This window comes from Amblyraja radiata, chromosome 17 (assembly GCF_010909765.2).
Source record: "Amblyraja radiata isolate CabotCenter1 chromosome 17, sAmbRad1.1.pri, whole genome shotgun sequence".
NCBI lineage: Eukaryota > Metazoa > Chordata > Chondrichthyes > Rajiformes > Rajidae > Amblyraja > Amblyraja radiata.
In genome coordinates this window covers 27,694,414-27,706,504 of record NC_045972.1, presented here as the reverse complement: position 1 = coordinate 27,706,504, position 12,091 = coordinate 27,694,414, and the positions used below count along the sequence as shown (strand labels likewise).

General features: G+C 44.0%; 1 protein-coding gene across 4 annotated transcripts in view; it reads left to right on the top strand.

Annotated features, from left to right (window-relative positions):
• The window catches only part of garre1 (granule associated Rac and RHOG effector 1), a 98,411-nt gene that overhangs the window by 38,719 nt on the left and 47,601 nt on the right, over nucleotides 1–12,091 (top strand). The window contains exon 1 of one of the 4 annotated variants that reach the window (XM_033035900.1): nucleotides 4,371–4,580. The exons of 2 other annotated variants lie outside the window; for them this stretch is intronic. The gene's annotated coding sequence lies outside the window, so the exon portion shown is untranslated. Of the gene's footprint in view, nucleotides 1–4,370; nucleotides 4,581–10,903; nucleotides 11,101–12,091 lie in introns of those variants that run through there. One more of the 4 variants, XM_033035901.1, reaches the window with a different exon arrangement.

Sequence of the window (12,091 nt, the reverse complement as noted above, 5' to 3'; positions counted from 1 at the left end):
ACCTGATAATAAAGGGGAAGGAGCACCCATGCTCAAATCCTCACACCATGAAAGGTATGAACGTGATTTCTCTAATTTCAAGTAACCCCTGCATTCCCCCTCTCTCCCTCTCTCTCAGCCTAGTTGTCCTACCAGTTCCACTGTTCACATCTTTGTATCCCTTCATTACCACCTCTTCCCCAACTAACAATGAACTCTCTGAATTTGTAGTCGGCAGGGCAGTACTCTGCATGTCGCCAACTTGGATGTGTTGTGCATACTAACGTACTGTCAGTGCCCCCTTAAAACTGTCTAGTGAAGGTGATTTGACTATATTGTTGTCTAGTTTATTCCATTCCCTTAAGGTTCTTACAAAGAATTAGTTCTTATAAATATCTGTCCTGGCGAATGGGGTTTCTATTTGCATATCATTTCTCTTTCTTGTTCTCCTTTCTGTTGAGTATGTTATGTATCCATCTGCAGTAATGCCCACGATCCCCTTTTGAATCTTGTACCACATGGCTAGTCTGTTCCTTGCCCTTCTTGTTTCCAGCGTTTCCCACTCCAGATCAGACAGCATCTGGGTGACACTGCTAACTCTATTGTAGTTTCCGATGCAAAAGCGTGCTGCTTTCCTCTGTACCCATTCTAGTTTGTCGATATGACCAGTTTTGTATAGGTCCCAGGCGCATGAAGCGTATTCCAGTAAGAGCCTAACCAATGTTGTATATGCTGTGGTTTTCACTTCCTTTGGGCAGAACCAGAGGTTTTGTCTAAGGAATCCTAGTGTCCAGTTGGCTTTAGTGACCGTGTTGTCCACGTGTTCCCCCCACGAAAGCTTGCTATCAAGATGAACTCCAAGGTATGGTTGAGAAGTTGTACGATGAAGTATTTGTCCACAAAAGACGTAGTCTCGAGTAGGTGGTTTCTTCTTGTTTGAAATGACCATAATTGAGCATTTGGTTGGGTTGAAGCTCGTCTTCCATGTGTTTTGCCATAATTCCAAGGACTTAAGGTCTTCTTGTTAGGAGTTCATATCCTCTACATCAGTGACAGGTGTATATACAAGACAATCATCTGCAAAGAGTCTTGTTTTACAATTTATGTGTTCAGGTAGATCATTAATGTACGTCAGGGACAACAGTGGTCCGAGGACCGTGCCTTGTGGTACTCCTGACAGTACTTCTTCTAAAGAAATGTTTCCTTCACAGGCCACCCTCTGCGTCCGGTTTTGTGAGAAATTCCCTAATCCAGTTATGTAGACTATTTCTGATGCCATAATAATCCAGTTTTCCTCTGAGCCTTTCATGAGGAACTTTATCAAACGCTTTCAAAAAGTCCAGGATTGCCATCTGTATAGATTTCCCTTATCTAGTGCCCTTGTGATGGGCTGTTATGGGCCATTCCTTGGTCATCTGTTGCCAGCCCTGCTTTGTTCAGACCGTTTCATACCTCCAGTACCCTCTACTTTCAATGTGAAGAAGGCTCCCAACCTGAAATGTATTGATTAGTACGGGTGTCAGACGTTATGGGGAGAAGGCAGGAGAATGGGAGGGAGAGATATATCAGCCATAATTGAATGGCGGAGTAGACTTGATGGGCCGAATGGCCTAATTCTACTCCTATCACTTATTGTCTTATGAAATGTCACCCATCCTTTTTCTCCAGAGATGCTGCCTGAGCCGCTGAGTTGCTCCTGCACTGTGCGTATAGTCGGTATAAACCAGCATCTGTATTTCTTTTCTACACCGTTGGTCAGTTCAACTGCTTGTTACACATGCACGGTTGACTGGTGAACAAGGACACCCAAGTCTCTGTCCAGCAACATTTCCCATGCTAATGGCATTGAAGAAATGGCTAACTGCACATTTATCTGTGTTTCCCTGCATCTGTCGAGTTTCTGCGCACTCCTTCAATCAGTCAAAGTCATTTCGAAGTCTCTGCATCTTCTCAGCTCACAATCCCACACAGTTTATTGTTGTTACAAATTTCAATTATGATATCTGGTTTCCTCATCCGAGCAGCCGAGGCCCAGGCTCGGACCCCTGCAGTTTCCCACCAGTTCTGCCACCCTGTAATGGGCCCATTCATTCCTGCTGCTTCCTGTTTGTCAACCAACTCTCAATCCATGCCAATATATGACCCCCAGTAGCAGTAGTTTTGAGCAGTGGCATTATGTGTCTGACGTTATCAACGGCATTTTGAAAATCCAAGATCACACCAGCTAATGGCTCCCTTTTATTTTCTCTATTAAATGCTTAGCAAATAATCACTGGTAGGTTGGCCAAAAACAGATTCCCTTTCAGAAATCTATATTGATTGTGTCAAACCCCGTTGACATTTTGAGTATCCTGTTAGCTTGTGCTTTATAGTAGTTCCTAGCATTCTCCACTATTGATGGAACGGTCTTCGGATTCCTGTGTCTTCCCTCCCCCTCCATTTTTAAACAGTGGCATAACTCGAGTTGTCTCCAATTCCATAGGCGCTAACCCTGATAACCAGGTTTATAGGCAGCATTTCTGGAGAGAAGGAATGGGTGACGTTTCGAGTCGAGACCCTTCTTCGGTCTCCCATTCCTTCTCTCCAGAGATGCTGCTGAGTTACTCCAGCATTTTGTGTCTACCTTCAATTTAAACCAGCACCTGCAGTTCTTTCTTGTACAAACCCTGATAACCAACTGTCTGTGCGAGTGATCAGTCTGCAGGAGGGTCCAGAACTAAAATGTCACCTGTCCATTTCTCTCCACAGATGCTGCCTGACCCACTGAGTTCCTCCAGCCCTGTGTTTGCTCTAATATATCTGACAGGTTTTCTCTTCCATGAGAGCTAATGGAAAATATTTCAATTCATGTGCCATTTCCTTATGAGCCACTATAAACTCTCCTGCCCTGTCTATAATGGGGTCACGTTTGCCTTGCTGTTCTTTTACTTTTCACTTACCGAGAAGCGGTTTCAGTCGTGTTTTGTTTTTCTCTAGTCCTCTTGCATTCCCCCTTCCATCTCTTCATCAATTTCTGGAAGGTCCTTTGCTGAATAATAAAATCTGCGTAATTGTAACTAAACATTGTTAGTGATCAGTGAGTGAATGGGAGCAGTTAGAGAGTGAGAACATAGACGAACGAATCTCGACACAAGAAACAACACACCTGACGAACTCAGTGGGTCAGGTAACATCTGTGGAGGGAAATGGATAGTTTTCAATTGGGACGTATCTTCATTCTGATGCTGCCTGACCCCCTAAGTTCCTCTAGCACTTTGTATCTTGCTCAAGATTCCAGCATCTGCAGTTCCCCATGCCTCCTGAACACAAGAATGTAGGAGCTGCATAATGGACAGATATGATCCATAGGACATGGCCGGCAAGTCGATCTGGGTACGTTTTCCACAACCAGAGTTAGTTTAGTTTATTGTCACACACCACACCGAGGTGCAGTGAAGAGCTTTTTTGTTGCGTGCTATCCAACCAGCAGAAAGACAGTACAAGATTACAATCAAACCAGTGTTCAGATACGGGATGTTTAAGAAGGAACTGCAGATGCTGGAAAATCGAAGGTACACAACAATGCTGGAGAAACTCAGCGGGTGCAGCAGCATCTATGGAGCGAAGGAGATAGGCAACGTTTCGGCCGAAACGTTGCCTATTTCCTTCGCTCCATAGATGCTGCTGCACCCGCTGAGTTTCTCCAGCATTTTTGTGTACCTTCAGATACAGGATAATGGAAATAAGGTTCAGTACAAGAAAAGTATGATTAAAGAGTTCCGAGGGTCTCCAATGTGGTAGATGTGAGGCCAGGACTGTTCTCTAGGTAATAGGATGGTTCAGTTGCCTGATGACAGATGTGAAGAATCTTTTGCCCGAATGGGAGGGGGTCGAAGCGGGGGTGAGACTTGTCTTTGATTCTGCCGGTGGCCTTCCCGAGGCAGCGTAAAGAGTAGATGGAGTCAATAGAAGGGAGGATGGTTTGTGTGATGGTCTAGGCTGCTTCCACAATTCTGCAATTTCTTGTGGTCTTATATGGATCTGTTCCCAAACCATCCTGTGATGCATCCCGATAAAAGAAGGGCAGAAAGAGAGAACCCCAAGCCAATCCCGCAGGACACTTGGCCATAAAACATCACTCAAACATTGCGAGAACCATTTGAGGTCTTGGTGCAGGATGTCACCTGGACAGATTCACAGCACCAGAAGACGAGGTTACAGAACCAGCACACGAGAGCACAGGAATTACTGGGGCAGCAACTGTCCTGTTAGGGCTACGTCAGCCCACACCCTCTCAGTTGAATCGGTGATTGTACACTTGCCAACTAGCGCACAACAGTTTGATTGTCTTGGTGCATCTGTCAAATGCTTTGTTCTGCACATTCTTCATGTGTGCAAACTGGGATGTTTTAAATCACTTTACAGTGTTCTGTTTCTTTTATTGTTTTAAATGGCTTGTTAATCCAAAGGGGAGTTATTTCACCGTCTTGTTCGGCTGTGACTTAGTTTTCTATTTTCATCCTCATGACAACACCAGAATGCCTTTGAAGAGGATCTAATGGTTTTAGTGGATAATCACATTGGGGATTTAATGGTCAGATCTGTTGTGACTGCTGGATTGGGTGAGTGTTAGAATAAACGAGCAGATCTGTTAGCATTCGGGTTGCAAACACTTCATGACAATTTGTAAACACTTGTGTATGAACGCTTTATTAGTGTGGGTGCAAAAATGTCTCATTAGACTGCGGGCAGCATTATCTTCTTAGACTGTCTGGATATTTCAAGTAGCATTGACCATAATTGACCAGCGTTATACTTGTGGAAATTAATGTTTTGTCTTTTCAGGTTCCTTTTGCTGTGAGACACTGTTTGGTTTTCAGACTGAAGTATCCTGTGCCGTTCCCCAGACACCATTGTCTCCCCAAACTGTTTGCAATCCCTACTGTATGGTGACACCGTGATGCTTCCAAAGTGTCCATTCGTGCTGAGGAAGCGTTGCTAGTGAGGGTCGATATGCTACTAGACATATAGTCAGGCAGAATCTGTGGAGGGATTGGACAGACAGTGTTTCGTTCCCAACCCGCTGGTTCCTGCAGCACTTTGTCTTTTGTTCACGATCCCAGCATCTGAAGTTCCTTGTATCTCCAGCAAATAGAGACATGGATTTCCGAGTCGGCGGGTTGCCTTGCAGTACCAGGAAGGTCTGGTCTGTTGACAGGTCTGTTGATGTCCGCTGGCTTTGTAACTCTGTCTATTGTGAGAGTTTGAGAATACATTTACATTCAAGTGGAAACTAAAGTAAAATATATGATGGCAAGATTTCAATGTAGCTTCATCAGATGCCCACAGGAAACCAACCCTTGATCGTTTATTATTTCTTTTTAAAACTGATGTGCTACATTGAAGCTTTGCTTAGGATAGCAAACTCTTGAAGGGATTCATAACAATCTCCAGGATGTTTAAAAATGGCTCTGCTGCCTGGGATTTTTGGAGGAAATGTATTTTTGGTTTGAAGGAAAAACCTGCATGAAGGCAGATCCTTTCAGGCATTTGGGTAATTATGTACTTTTGAGATGATCTCTGCAAAAGGCACAGCCATCATTTTGAACACAAGCTCCCACAACCTGCAATATGGCAATGAACCAGACCCCTCTCAGACCGTAAGACATTGGAGCAGAATTAAGCCATTCGGCCCGTTGAGTCTGTTCCACCATTCGATCATGGTGGATCTCTTTTTCCCCCTCAACCACATTATCCTGCCTTCTCCCTGTAACCTTTGACACCATTACTAATCAAGAACCTATCAATCCCAACTTTAAAAATACCCTATGACTTGGCCTCCACAGTTGCCTGTGGCAATTAATTCCACGGATTCACCAGCCTCTGGCTAAAGAATTTTCTCCTCATCTCCATTCTAAAGGCATGTCCTTTTATTCCGAGGCTGTGTCCTCTGGTCCTAGACTCTCCCACTACTGGAAACATCCTCTCTGCATTCACTCTCTCGTGGCCTTTCATTATTTGGTAGGTTTCTATGAGATTCCCCCTCATCCTTCTAAACAGCGAGTACAGGCTAAGAGCCGGTCAAGAGTGTTTAATTGTCATGCTTACCGGCAACGGAACAATGAAATTCTTACTTGCAGCAGCATAACATGCTCATCACTGTGGTAATGTAGAAATAAACATATAATAATCTATAATACAACAAATGAATAAGAGTAATGCCAGGAAACCATAAAAGTACAAAACCAAAGATATGGTCCATGGAAGGTCAGAGGTGCTGAGTCTGAAGAAGGGTTTCGGCCCGAAACGTTGCCTATTTCCTTCGCTCCATAGATGCTGCTGCACCCGCTGTGTTTCTCCAGCTTTTTTGTGTACCTTTGCTGAGATTAATGTTGTGTAGTGTCAAGGGCCTGATGGTTGCTGGGCAGCTGTTCTTGAACCTGGAGGTCAGGGTGTTCAGGCTCCTGTACCTTCTCCCCAATGGTAACAACAAGGTGAGAGTGTGACCAGAGCGTTGTGAGGCTACAATATTGACTGCCTTTTTGTGGCAGCATTTCTTGTAGATCCTGTCGATGGTGGGGATGTCAGTACCCATGATGGACCAGGCAGTGTCCACCACTCTCTGTAATCCCTTCATTCCTACGTGTTTGATTTGACGAGCCAGGCCATGATGCAACCAGTCGGGATGCTCTTTACCGTAGACCTAGAGAAGTTCAATAGAGAAATGACGGTACGCTGGAGGTGGAGGCTAATTGAGTGGAAGGTGAGGCGTGAGGGAGCTATCTTTCTGCTGTTTGGAGAGAGATGAGGTGAAAGCAGTGCAAGTAATGGAGGAGATGCGAGAGAGGGCTCCGTCAACCACAGCAGACGGGAAGCCACGTGAAAAAGGACTATTCAGATATCGTGGAATGGAGGCCTCCATTCGAGAGAAGATGCACAGAGACAGAAGAACTGGGAGATAGGATGACTTGCTTTGATTTACCTCTGAGTGTATTGAAGTTCTGGATGCATTTGTGATTTGAAATCAATTTGTGCAGTTATGACCCATCTGCTTCATAACTCTAGTTTACTTTGGAATTTGTTGGATCCTATACTTATTCCCCACTCACTCACGTAACTAAACATGACCAATATTAGAGAGGAAAAGAAAGACTTGGCATCGTTTTTGTCTTTTTGCACAATTATTTGTTTGTTGTATGTGTATGTATATTTAATTATGTGTGTGTGTGTGTATATATGTGTGTGCGTGCGTATATACAGTGCCCTCCATAATGTTTGGGCCACAGACCCATCATATATATATTTGCCTCTGTACTCTACAATTTGAGATTTGTAATAGAAAAAAAATCACATGTGGTTAAATTACACATTGTCAGATTTTATTAAAGGCATTTTTATACATTTTGGTTTCACCATGTGGAAATGACAGCTGTGTTTATACATAGTCCCCTCCATTTCAGGGCACCATAATGTTTGGGAGATATGGCTTCACAGGTATTTGTAATTTAAGGGGTGTTTAAATGCCTCCTTAATGCAGGTATAAGAGAGTTCCAAGCACCTAATCTTTCCTCCAGTCTTTCCATCACCTTTGGAAACTTATATTGCTGTTTATCAACATGAGGACCAAAGTTGCGCCGATGAAAGTCAAAGAAGCCATTATGAGACTGAGAAACAAGAATAAAACTGTTAGAGACACGAGCCAAACCTCAGGCTTACCAAAATCAACTGTTTGGAACATCATTAAGAAGAAAGTGAGCTTACTAATCGCAAAGGGACTGGCAGGCCAAGGAAGACCCCCACAGCTGATGACAGAAGAATTCTCTCTATAATAAAGAAAAATCCCCAAACACCTGTCCGACAGATCAGGAGCATTCTTCAGGAGTCGGGTGTGGATTTGTCAATGACCACTGTCCACCGAAGATTTCATGAACAGAAATACAGAGGCTACACTGCTAGATGCAAACCACTCACTGGTTAGCCGTAAAAATAGGATGGCCAAGTTACAGTTTGCCAAAATGTACTTAAAAGAGCAACCACAGTTCCGGAAAAAGGTCTTGCGGACAGATGAGACGAAGATTAAATTGTATCAGAGTGATGGCAAGAGTAAAGTACGGAGGAGAGAAGGAACTGCCCAAGATCCAAAGCATACCACCTCATCTGTGAAACATGGTGGTGGGGGTGTTATGGTCTGGGCAGTTCCCCTGGCTGCTGTAGGTACTGGCTCACTTATCTTCATTGATGATAACCTGCTGATGGTAGTAGTATAATCAATTCTGAAGTGCATAGATACATCCAGTCTGCTCAAGTTCAAACAAATGCCTCAAAACTCATTGGCCGGCGGTTCATTCTACAGCAAGACAATGATCCCAAACATACTGCTAAAGCAAAAAGGAGTTTTTCAAATCTATAAAATGATCAATTCTTGCATGGCCAAGTCAATCATCTGATCTGAACCCAATTTAGAATGCCTTTTATAGGCTGAAGAGAAAACTGAAGGGGACGAGCCCCCAAAAAACAAGCATAAGCTAAAGATGGCTGCAATACAGGCCTGGCAGAGCATCACCAGAGAAGACACCAAGCAACTGGTGATGTCTATGAATTGTAGGCTTCAAGCAGTCATTGCATGCAAAGGATATGCAACAAAATACTAAACATGACTACTTTCATTTACATGACATTGCTGTGCCCCAAACATTACAGTGCCCTGAAATGGGGGGGCCATGTATAAACACTGCTGTAATTTCTACACGGTGAAACCAAAATATATAAAAATGTCCTTTATTAAATATCTGACAATGTGCGCTTTAACCGCATGTGATTTTTTTTTCTATTACAAATCTCAAATTGTGGAGTACAGAGGCAAATAAATAAATTATGGATCTTTGTCCCAAACATTATGGAGGGCACTGTATGTGTATATATGTGTGTGTGTATATATGTATATATATATATATAGATGTATGTATATATGTGTGTGTGTGAGTGTATATATTAAACTAATTTTTGTTGTATTGTTTACAGAGTATTATGTTTACATATCTGTTGTGCTGCTGCAAGTAAGAATTTCATTATTCTGTTTGGGACATATGACAATAAAGCACTCCTGACTCTTGACTGCAGATGCCGGTTTACAAAGACCGATATTACCTGGGAAAAGTAAATGGGCAAGTACTGATGGGCATGAGGTTGTAGTGTGGAGTTGGTGCCGTCAAGAGGAGCAGGGCTGGCTTGTTTGTGGAGCTGCTGCTGGGAACACAATGGTGGGGAAGCAGGCAGCTACACCCTGCATGTTTTGGTACAGATGGCCTGCCTGGCTCTGAGCGAGTGAAAGGGCTTCTTTGTGGTGAACCAAGCTCTCTAAGTTCTCTCAATGACTCATTCATACCGGACTCATGTCTTTCTGAGATGTGTTTATTTTGTATAACATAATGCAAATAAAATGGTCTAAGCTGGTTCTTCATGTTGGTTTTGATGGTTCTCCCAGCCTTTACTCATTTCTACATGTTGTTTTTCTGTGAAGCAGATACTTAAAGTGTTTGTGTGTCATCAAGGAGGGGGTGTTATGTCAGATGGAGTTCCTTCATTTAATGATTCCAAGCAGCATCAAAACATTGGTTTGGTTTATGTTGTACAAAGTGATCCTCAATGGCACTTGTAAGTATGAAGTGTTTTCTCCCTCCCCCCCCACCCCCTTGACATTTTTTTCCTTTTTGACAGTGTGTTCTGAGAGATTAGAATACAGGTGTACTTTTTTAACTGGACTCTTTTTTCCCACTTAAAATCCCTTAAAATAGTGTGAATTATAGTGAAGGGCGTTTTCCCTGTTTTTAGTGTGAAGGTATGCCCTCTAGTGCAGACTGCTGTTTCACTGTGTTGAGCGACATTTACTTGCAAATTGGGAGTTTTGCATAGGTTCAACAGGAAAGACCTGTTTCCCATGTCAGGATAAATACTAGGACATGAAGTAATTGGTAGAAGGGATTGGTTGAAAGATAAAGCATAGAAACGGGTCCTCAGGCCACGCCAACCATGACCACCCGTTCACACTAGTTCTATGTTTTCCCACTTTCTCATCCACACTCTACATACTGGGGTAGGTCCTTGCGATGTGGGAGGAAACCAGAGCACCCGGAGGAAACCCACATGGTTACGGGGAGAACATGCAGACCACACAGACGCATCCGTAGCCAGGATCGAAGCCAGATCGCTGGCGCTGTGAGGCAGCAACTATACCGCTGCGCTACTGTGCCGCCCCTATCTTCCTGACATTCAGGAACCAAGTCTGTCATCAGCAATCTTTGTTGACAAATCATAACCAGCCAATGTTACAGCAGAAAAAGGCACAAAGTGCTGGAGTAACTTGGTGGGTCTTGGCTCCAATCTGTGGAGAACATGGATAGGCAACGTTTTGGCTCGGGACCCTTCTCAAGACTGACAAAGGGTCCCATCCTGAAATGTCACCAATCCGTGTACTCCAGAGATGCTGCCCCACTCGCTGTGTTACTCCTGCACTTTGTCTTTTTTTTAATAAACCGGCATCTGCAGCTCCTTGTGTCTACAATCTTTGTGAAGTGTTGCTGCAAGGATTCCTCGAGTGGTTTCCTACCCCCTCACTGCAGCCAAGAGCGGGCTACTGTATGCATCCCTGGCTGTGTCCACGATAGCCCAGTGACATATCTAAACAGTGTTCAAGTGACTCATTGTATGCAGAGTACTGGGCAATGGTTGAGGCATGTGATAAATGAGCAATATAAATGCAAGCTCTTATGTTGATAGGCTGTCTGAGATGGTGTCTTTCATGTGACAGCTCCAGGCTGCAGGATTGGTGTGGTCACATCGTGCAGTGTTGGGCTCTGCTGTGGATACGCGCTGGACTAACTAGCAGGAACATGGTGTATGTTTGATAAAAGTTGTTGTTTAAAGTTCAGTAGACAAGGTTCCAGATGACTCATTGGCATGCCTTCCATCGGTGTATTTATAGGAGAAACTAACTTCACTGCAAAATGGTCGCAGTGAGCAGCATAAGCTATTAATGGTGCTGCTGGTGTACTGACAGAGGCATCCACTATTCTGTTTGAACCCACTTGGAATCCTTGGGAAAGGAACGGGAAACCCTGCTGCCTTCATTCCGAAAAATGACTTGTAAGTGGAGTGCGTTTTAAGCTGTAAATTGCTCAATTTGGTATGTTTTCCTGTAGGAACTCTAACACGGTAGCCTCAATGGCAGATTTAAATAGATTGTGATAGTTAATAGCACCGTGTGATTAACCAGTCAGTGAGAGACAGACTCTGATGGAAACCTAGGAAACTTAAAACCTGTACTTGTAGCTAAACCTCTTGCGTTGGGAGTGCTGGAGATGGGAGGTTTGTTGATGCTTCTGAGGAAAAACTCAAAATGTTGGGGTTTCAATCTGGAGAAGGGTCTCGACCCGAAACATCACGAGCAATTCTCTCCAGATATACTCCCTGACCTGCTGAGTTACTCCAGTATTTTGTGTCCTTGGTAAACCAGCATCTGCAGTTCCTTGTTTCTACATATCGGCGGTGCCTCTTGCAGTTCTCACAGACGATGTGGTTACTGGGAGGATTGTTGAAGGCAGGGTAGACTTTAGTAAGGCATTTGACCATGCCCCGCATGATAAGCACATGGGATCCAAGGCGAGTTGGATAATGGCATCCCACATTGGCTTGGTGAAAGACGGCAGGGGGTGGTGGTAGAGAAGTCTCCCTGAATGGTAGTCAGTGACCAGTGAGTTGGTGTTCCTGAACTTTCAACAGGGCAAGTTGGCAAAGATGTTTGAAGTTGCAGAGAGGGGCACAGGGAATGTCTGATGGGATGGAGGCCTGGAGAGATGGAATGGTGCAAATGGAAGTGGTGGAGAGAGGGCGGTGAAGGCTTGTTGATCGCAGCTGATCTCTGTGAACGAGGGTCAAACACAATGAGATAAATGAATTGGTGGTGGTGGAGGCAGATACGATGATGGCACTTGAGGCTTTTAGATAGATGGATATGTAGGAAACGGAGGGATATGGACCATGTGCCGGCAGAGGAGATTAGTTTAATGGCATCATGCTAGACACAGAAATTCTGGGCTGTTCATGTGCTGTACTTTTCCACGTTCTCTGAAAACAG